This window comes from Salmo trutta, unplaced genomic scaffold, assembly GCF_901001165.1.
Source record: "Salmo trutta unplaced genomic scaffold, fSalTru1.1, whole genome shotgun sequence".
In the NCBI taxonomy this organism is placed as follows: domain Eukaryota; kingdom Metazoa; phylum Chordata; class Actinopteri; order Salmoniformes; family Salmonidae; genus Salmo; species Salmo trutta.
The window spans coordinates 57,739-66,322 of record NW_021822619.1 but is presented as its reverse complement, the minus strand read 5'-3'; positions in this window follow the sequence as shown (position 1 = coordinate 66,322).

Below are 8,584 nucleotides of genomic sequence, written 5' to 3'. Positions count from 1 at the left end.
GAGTAAGGCTAACTTCTTCAATGGTTAACTTCATCACCATCGAATGAAAGGATACCTTGCTGGGATCCGAGTACCAAATGGCACCCTATCCCCTAGGGCCCTGGACCAAAGTAGTGCACTATCATCCCTGGACCAAAGCAGTGCACTATATAGGGGATAGGGTGCGATTTGGGAATCACCCCAAGACTTAAAGGTCCAATGCAGCCGTTTTTATCTCAATATCAAATCATTTCTAGGTAAAAAACAAAAAGTACCTTACAAATTAAAATGGTCAAAAGGAAACAAAAATTACTTCTTAGCAAAGAGCAATTTCTCAAACAAGATTTTAGCTAGGACTGTCTGGGTGTGGTCTGAGTGGGGGTGGAGGGGGTATTTTCAAACAGGTCTTACACTAAATGGGCATTATCATCATTTTCACAATATTATTCCAACCTCAGTGTGAAAATATACACTGACTGTAAAAAACATTACAAACAACCTCCCCTGGATTCACCTGGTCAGTCTATGTTAGCAGGTGACTTCATATTTTATACATGCGGTGTATATAAAAACACAGGAATATGACGTTTTTGACAGCACTGGGCCTTTAAATCAGTACTGATGCTTAATGATTGCGCATTTGCTATGTAGGCCTACAGCATGTAAAAACATACTGTACTGCTGCTACTGCATTAGCAGTCTGCAGAAGAGGGTCAATGAGAAAGTAACCTGTTGCCATAGCAGCAAAACCAAAAGGACAGGTTTCCCATCTCTTCTACTGTTAGAGAAAATAATTTGCCTGCTACAATGCTTCACGATTTGCATAAATTGCATCCTGAGCAAAAACATCTGCAATATTGATACATTCAGCTCTTAGATTATTCGATTAGTAGAATGTTTGATTCCCAAGTGAAGAAATGTACCACGTCACAGACTACATTTAGACCTAGTGTGTTGATTTTAAACACTTATTATATGGCACTGGACAAAACGTGCTATGTGCAAATTACTGATCAATAAATACCAAGGACTGAAACACCAATGCATTTAATCAATAATAAAAAATGATTAAACAGACAAGCGCCATAATAACGAATCACACAATTCCCGACCAATATAGAGGCGGCAGGTAGCCTCGACAACGGGGACCCTGGCTGTGACCCTCCTCGCTGCGAGTGTCTCAGGGGGAGTTCGAATATGCAAAAAAACAACGAAAAAACATTTATATTATAGACTGTGTGTAACAGGACAAATATAAACATTACACACATTATTATAATGTCTTATAAACTCTGCAAACATTTAACAGTTTATAAACGTGTTATAAATACAGCAAAACATTTGAGAACACGTGTGGCTTAGTTGGTAGCGTATGGCACTTACAACGCCAGAGATGTGGGTTCGATTCCCACGGGGGACCAGTACAAAGATATATGGACTCACTAGTGTAAGTCGCACCGGATAAGAGCGTCTGCTAAATGACAGAGATGTATATGTTTATGTTGAGTAAGTAAAGTGATTTGAACTTGGACTACTAGGCGCATGCGTTGTGAAGAAGCAGCCAGGAAGGGGGACTCCAGTTAGGCATTCTAGGTCCAACATCAGTACTGCGTACGAGGGAAGATAGCGCCCGACTTCAAATACATGATCCTCGGCTAATCCTCCAGCCTCTTGGGAACGAAGATAATAACCTGTAGCGGAATTAGCTAGACACAGACACGAAAACAACGTTGTGGAGATTTACATAAGAACAGATCCGCTGCTGTCGCTTTTCCGATACAGGTTCCATCCTCTCGGGTTCGTTGAGGATGAGGTTCCCGACCATCAGACGCTGTCCTGGGGAAGGAGATGGGAAGAAGGAACTGGCTCCACCATTTAGGAACCCCTTTGTGTATGACTTGAGATTCACCCCGCTCGAAAAGGCAAAGGTAAGTGAACATATTACACCTGCTGCAACACGTCCACCTGTTTCGTTTTTACATCGATAAGAGGCAGGCAAGATTTATATAACGGGTTGCTAGCCAGACAGCTAACTACCGATCAAGGTATGTAGCTAGCCTGACTGACTAGCACACTAGCTAGAAGGCTGGCTACATGTTGCTCACTTGACTCTCATACTCTAGCTACCAAGTCTGGACAACAAGCTGGACAAATAACCAGCGCATTACCTTGCACACACACCACGACACACAGGGCAGCTAGAAGACAACACTTCACATGTCTCGGCGTGGTTAGGCAACTTAGCCGATTAAACCAGACAACAATGTTAACAAATGATCATATATTACAATTATAACACAAGATGATACGTGTTTTGCAAAAGAGTCAGAAGAGGCCCGAACATCATCACTTGAGTTAGCTGTGTATTCCTGCTCAATCAGCATCTGGTCTGGTGTGGCTTGTCCATGTCAAGCATTATGTTCTGTTGAACGCTGGAGGAAATCAAATAGTTATCTAACAATGTATATTAGTATGAAATGGACCAGAGAATACATGTATCCCTCTTGATCCAAGCGAGCAGAGTTCAACAACCACTTCAATACAGTGAATGTCAGTAGGCCAGCAGCTCTTCCAGCAGCTCTTCCAGCAGCCTCTCCAGCAGCTCTTCCAGCAGCTCTTCCAGCAGCTCCTCCAGCAGCTCTTCCAGCAGCTCCTCCAGCAGCTCTTCCAGCAGCTCTTCCAGCAGCTCCTCCAGCAGCTCTTCCAGCAGCTCCTCCAGCAGCTCTTCCAGCAGCTCTTCCAGCAGCTCCTCCAGCAGCTCCTCCAGCAGCTCTTCCAGCAGCTCTTCTTCTAATAAAAGATGGGGCTTGACAGACACAGCATAGACGGTGCCGGATGAAGATAAGGCATAACACTGCTTGTCCAATAGAAATCCCCGGTCACTATTGTAAGCGATGTCATGGCTACGTCGGTTAGCTATGCGCATGCGTAGAAACAGGTTATACGGTTAGCTTTGCGCATGCGTAGAAACAGGTTATCGGGTTTACCGGTCGTCTCGCAGCGAACTGCGCATGTGCAGCACGTCAAACTCAAACGCGTTCATTCAATATAAAGTTGTTGACCGAAAATGAAAAACGTGTCAGTTAGTCACTTTCACGAGATTAGAGTAATAATATGTTTAACTACTTAAGAATCTAGTTTGTGCCTTTAGATTTCGACTAAATGAACAACATAAGGAAGAGATATTTTACTTCTCATTGACTTGTCAAACCCCGTGAATTCACCGTTCATTTTTCTGTGTTCAGGGTTCACTTGTAACGTCGTTTGAAGGTTTGTTTTACATTTGACAGTTATAGCTCATTTCAGGATTGTATATAGATTTGTTCTCCTTAATTCTAAGTAATTTGATTTATTTGTTTCAGTCTCTGGATTGTTTAATCAAACTTTTTGGCCGCAAGCTCCTGATATTAGGGCATTAAAAACTACAACCTGTCTTCTGAACAAGCGTAGTGCGCCTGTTCAAAATCAAATCTAATTGTATTTGTCACATGCGCCGAATACAACAGGTGAAATGCTTCCTTCCAAGCCCCTAACCAACAATGCTTTACAAAAAAAGTGTTAAGTAAAAAATTGAAAATAAAAGTAACAATTATACAGCAGCAGTAAAATAACAATAGCAAGGCAATATACAGAGGTTACCAGTACAGAGTCAATGTGGAGGCTATATACAGAGGTTACCAGTACAGAGTCAATGTGGAGGCTATATACAGGGGTTACCAGTACAGAGTCAATGTGGAGGCTATATACAGGGGGTACCGGTACAGAGTCAATGTGGAGGCTATATACAGGGTGTACCGGTACAGAGTCAATGTGGAGGCTATATACAGGGGGTACCGGTACTGAGTCAATGTGGAGGCTATATACAGGGGGTACCAGTACAGAGTCAATGTGGAGGCTATATACAGGGGGTACCAGTACTGAGTCAATGTGGAGGTTATATACAGGGGGTACCGGTACAGAGTCAATGTGGAGGCTATATACAGGGGGTACCAGTACAGAGTCAATGTGGAGGCTATATACAGAGGTTACCAGTACAGAGTCAATGTGGAGGCTATATACAGGGGGTACCGGTACAGAGTCAATGTGGAGGCTATATACAGGGGGTACCAGTACTGAGTCAATGTGGAGGCTATATACAGGGGTTACCAGTACAGAGTCAATGTGGAGGCTATATACAGGGGGTACCAGTACAGAGTCAATGTGGAGGCTATATACAGGGGGTACCGGTACAGAGTCAATGTGGAGGCTATATACAGGGGGTACCGGTACAGAGTCAATGTGGAGGCTATATACAGGGGGTACCAGTACAGAGTCAATGTGGAGGCTATATACAGAGGTTACCAGTACAGAGTCAATGTGGAGGCTATATACAGGGGGTACCGGTACAGAGTCAATGTGGAGGCTATATACAGGGGGTACCGGTACAGAGTCAATGTGGAGGCTTTATACAGGAGGTACCGGTACAGAGTCAATGTGGAGGCAATATACAGAGGTTACCAGTACAGAGTCAATGTGGAGGCTATATACAGGGGGTACCAGTACTGAGTCAATGTGGAGGCTATATACAGGGGGGTACCGGTACAGAGTCAATGTGGAGGCTATATACAGGGGGTACCGGTACAGAGTCAATGTGGAGGCTATATACAGGGGGTACCAGTACTGAGTCAATGTGGAGGCTATATACAGGAGGTACCGGTACAGAGTCAATGTGGAGGCTATATACAGGGGGGTACCAGTACAGAGTCAATGTGGAGGCTATATACAGGGGGTACCGGTACAGAGTCAATGTGGAGGCTATATACAGGGGGTACCGGTACTGAGTCAATGTGGAGGCTATATACAGGGGGGTACCGGTACAGAGTCAATGTGGAGGCTATATACAGGGGGTACCGGTACAGAGTCAATGTGGAGGCTATATACAGGGGGTACCAGTACTGAGTCAATGTGGAGGCTATATACAGGAGGTACCGGTACAGAGTCAATGTGGAGGCTATATACAGGGGGGTACCAGTACAGAGTCAATGTGGAGGCTATATACAGGGGGTACCGGTACAGAGTCAATGTGGAGGCTATATACAGGGGGTACCGGTACAGAGTCAATGTGGAGGCTATATACAGGGGTACCGGTACAGAGTCAATGTGGAGGCTATATACAGGAGGTACCGGTACAGAGTCAATGTGGAGGCTATATACAGGGTGTTACGGTACAGAGTCAATGTGGAGGCTATATACAGGGGGTACCAGTACAGAGTCAATGTGGAGGCTATATACAGGGGGTACCAGTACAGAGTCAATGTGGAGGCTATATACAGGGGGTACCGGTACAGAGTCAATGTGGAGACTATATACAGGGGGTACCGGTACAGAGTCAATGTGGAGGCTATATACAGGGGGTACCAGTACAGAGTCAATGTGGAGGCTATATACAGGGGGTACCGGTACAGAGTCAATGTGGAGACTATATACAGGGGGTACCGGTACAGAGTCAATGTGGAGGCTATATACAGGGGGTACCAGTACAGAGTCAATGTGGAGGCTATATACAGGGGGTACCGGTACAGAGTCAATGTGGAGGCTATATACAGGGGGTACCGGTACAGAGTCAATGTGGAGGCTATATACAGGGGGTACCAGTACAGAGTCAATGTGGAGGCTATATACAGGGGGGTACCAGTACAGAGTCAATGTGGAGGCTATATACAGGGGGTACCAGTACAGAGTCAATGTGGAGGCTATATACAGGGGGGTACCAGTACAGAGTCAATGTGGAGGCTATATACAGGGGGTACCAGTACAGAGTCAATGTGGAGGCTATATACAGGGGGTACCGGTACAGAGTCAATGTAGAGGCTATATACAGGGGGTACCAGTACAGAGTCAATATGCGGGGGCACCGGTTAGTCGAGGTAATATGTACATAGATAATTAACAGAGAGTAGCAGCAGCGTAAAAGAGGGGTCTGGGTAACCCTTTGATCAGCTGTTCATGAGTCTTATGGCTTGGGGGTAGAAGCTGTTAAGAAGCCTTTGGGACCTAGACTTGGCTCTCCGGTACCGCTTGCCGTGCGGTAGCAGAGAGAACAGTTTATGACTAGGGTGGCTGAAGTCTGACAATTTTAGGGCCTTCCTCTGACACCGCCAGGTCCTGGATGGCAGGAAGCTTGGCTCCAGTGATGTACTGGGCCATACGCACTACCCTCTGTAGTGCCTTGCGGTCGGACGCCGAGCAGTTACCATATCAGGCAGTGATGCAACCAGTCAGGATGCTCTCGATGGTGCAGCTGTAAAACCTTTTGAGGATCTGAGGACCCATGCCAAATCTTTTCAGTCTCCTGAGGGGAATAGGCTTTGTCGTGCCTTCTTCACGACTATGTTTGGACCGTGATAGTTTGTTGGTGATGTGGACACCAAGGAACTTGAAGCTCTCAACCTGCTGCACTACAGCCCCGTTGATGAGAATAGGGGCGTGCTCGGTCCTCCTTTTCCTGTAGTCCACAATCATCTCCTTTATCTTGATCACGTTGAGGGAGAGGTTGTTGTCCTGGCACCACACGGCCAGGTCTCTGATCTCCCTATAGGCTGTCTCATCGTTGTTGGTGATCAGGCCTACCACTGTGTGTCATCGGCAAACTTGGTTTTTGAGTCGTGCCTGGCCATGCAGTCATGAGTGAACAGCGAGTACAGGAGGGGACTAAGCACGCACCCCTGCGGGGCCCCCGTGTTGAGGATCAGCATGGCGGATGTGTTGTTACCTACCCTTTCCACCTGAGGGCGGCCGGTTAGGAAGTCCAAGATACAGTTGCGTAGGGAGGTGTTTAGTCCCAGGGTCCTTAACTTAGTGATGAGTTTTGTGATATGTTGTTGAATGCGGAGTCGTGGCCACTCACGACTCCAACACCATCATTACGTTTGCAGACGACACTAAGGTGGTAGGCCTGATCACAGACAACGATGAGACAGCCTATAGGGAGGAGGTCAGAGACCTGGCCGTGTGGTGCCAGTACATCAACCTCTCCCTCAATGTCAGTAAGACAAAGGAGCTGAGAGTGGACTACAGGAAAAGGAGGGCCGAGCACGCCCCCATCCACATCGACAGGGCTGTTGTGGAGCAGGTCGAGAGCTTCAAGTTCCTCAGTGTCAACATCACTAAGGATATATCATGGTCGTGAAGAGGGCACGACAACGCCTCTTCCCCCTCAGGAGGCTGAAAAGATTTGTCATGGGCCCTCATCCTCCAAAAGTTCTACAGCTGCACCATTGAGAGCATCTTGACTGGCTGCATCACCACTTGGTATGGCAAATGCTTGGCATCTGACCGCAAGGAGCTACAGAGCTTAGTGCGTACGGCCCAGTACATCTCTGTGGTCGAGCTCCCTACCATCCAGGATTTCTATACCAGGCGGTGTCAAAGGAAGGCCATAAAAATGTACCCCAGCCACCCAAGTCATAGACTGTTCTTTCTACTACTACACGACCTGGGGTGGACCTGCGAATCTATAGTGACCTGGGGGGGTTCTACCTGAACCTATAGTGACCTGGGGGGGTTCTACCTGAATCTATAGTGACCTGGGGGGTTCTACCTGAATCTATTGTGACCCTGGGGGGGTTCTACCTGAATCTATAGTGACCTGGGGTGGACCTGCGAATCTATAGTGACCTGGGGGGGTTCTACCTGAACCTATAGTGACCTGGGGGGGATCTACCTGAATCTATAGTGACCTGGGGGGGTTCTACCAGAATCTATAGTGACCTGGGAGGGTTCTACCTGAATCTATAGTGACCTGGGGGGGTTCTACCAGAATCTATAGTGACCTGGGGTGGTTCTATCGGAACCTATAGTGACCTGGGGGGGTTCTACCTGAATCTATAGTGACCTGGGGGGGTTCTACCTGAACCTATAGTGACCTGGGGGGGGGGGGGGGGGGTTCTAACCTGAATCTATAGTGACCTGGGGGGGTTCTACCTGAACCTATAGTGACCTGGGGGGGTTCTACCAGAATCTATAGTGACCTGGGGGGGTTCTACCAGAATCTATAGTGACCTGGGGGGGTTCTACCTGAATCTATAGTGACCTGGGGGGGTTCTACCTGAATCTATAGTGACCTGGGGTGGTTCTATCTGAACCTATAGTGACCTCACCGAGGGTGGTTCTACCTGAATCTATAGTGACCTCACCGAGGGTGGTTATACCTGAATCTATAGTGACCTCACCGAGGGTGGTTATACCTGAATCTATAGTGACCTGGGGTGGTTCTATCTGAACCTATAGTGACCTCACCGAGGGTGGTTCTACCTGAATCTATAGTGACCTCACCGAGGGTGGTTATACCTGAATCTTATATCCAGATAAAACAACAAGTCAATGAGGATTTAATTGACCTATTAGAGACCTAACCACCCGTGGGCCATTTACAGTTCCAATCATAAATGTCCACATAACTATGCAAAATGTCTGCTTTATGATGTCTAACACTGAATCAGCCTGAAAATATATCAAATGGAAAATAAAGTTACATGACTCCTTTCCTCCTTTCCTGTGGATCTGAATGTAGTATGATCCTCCTTTCTACGTATCTCCCTCCCTCCCTTCCCCTCTCTCTCTCTCC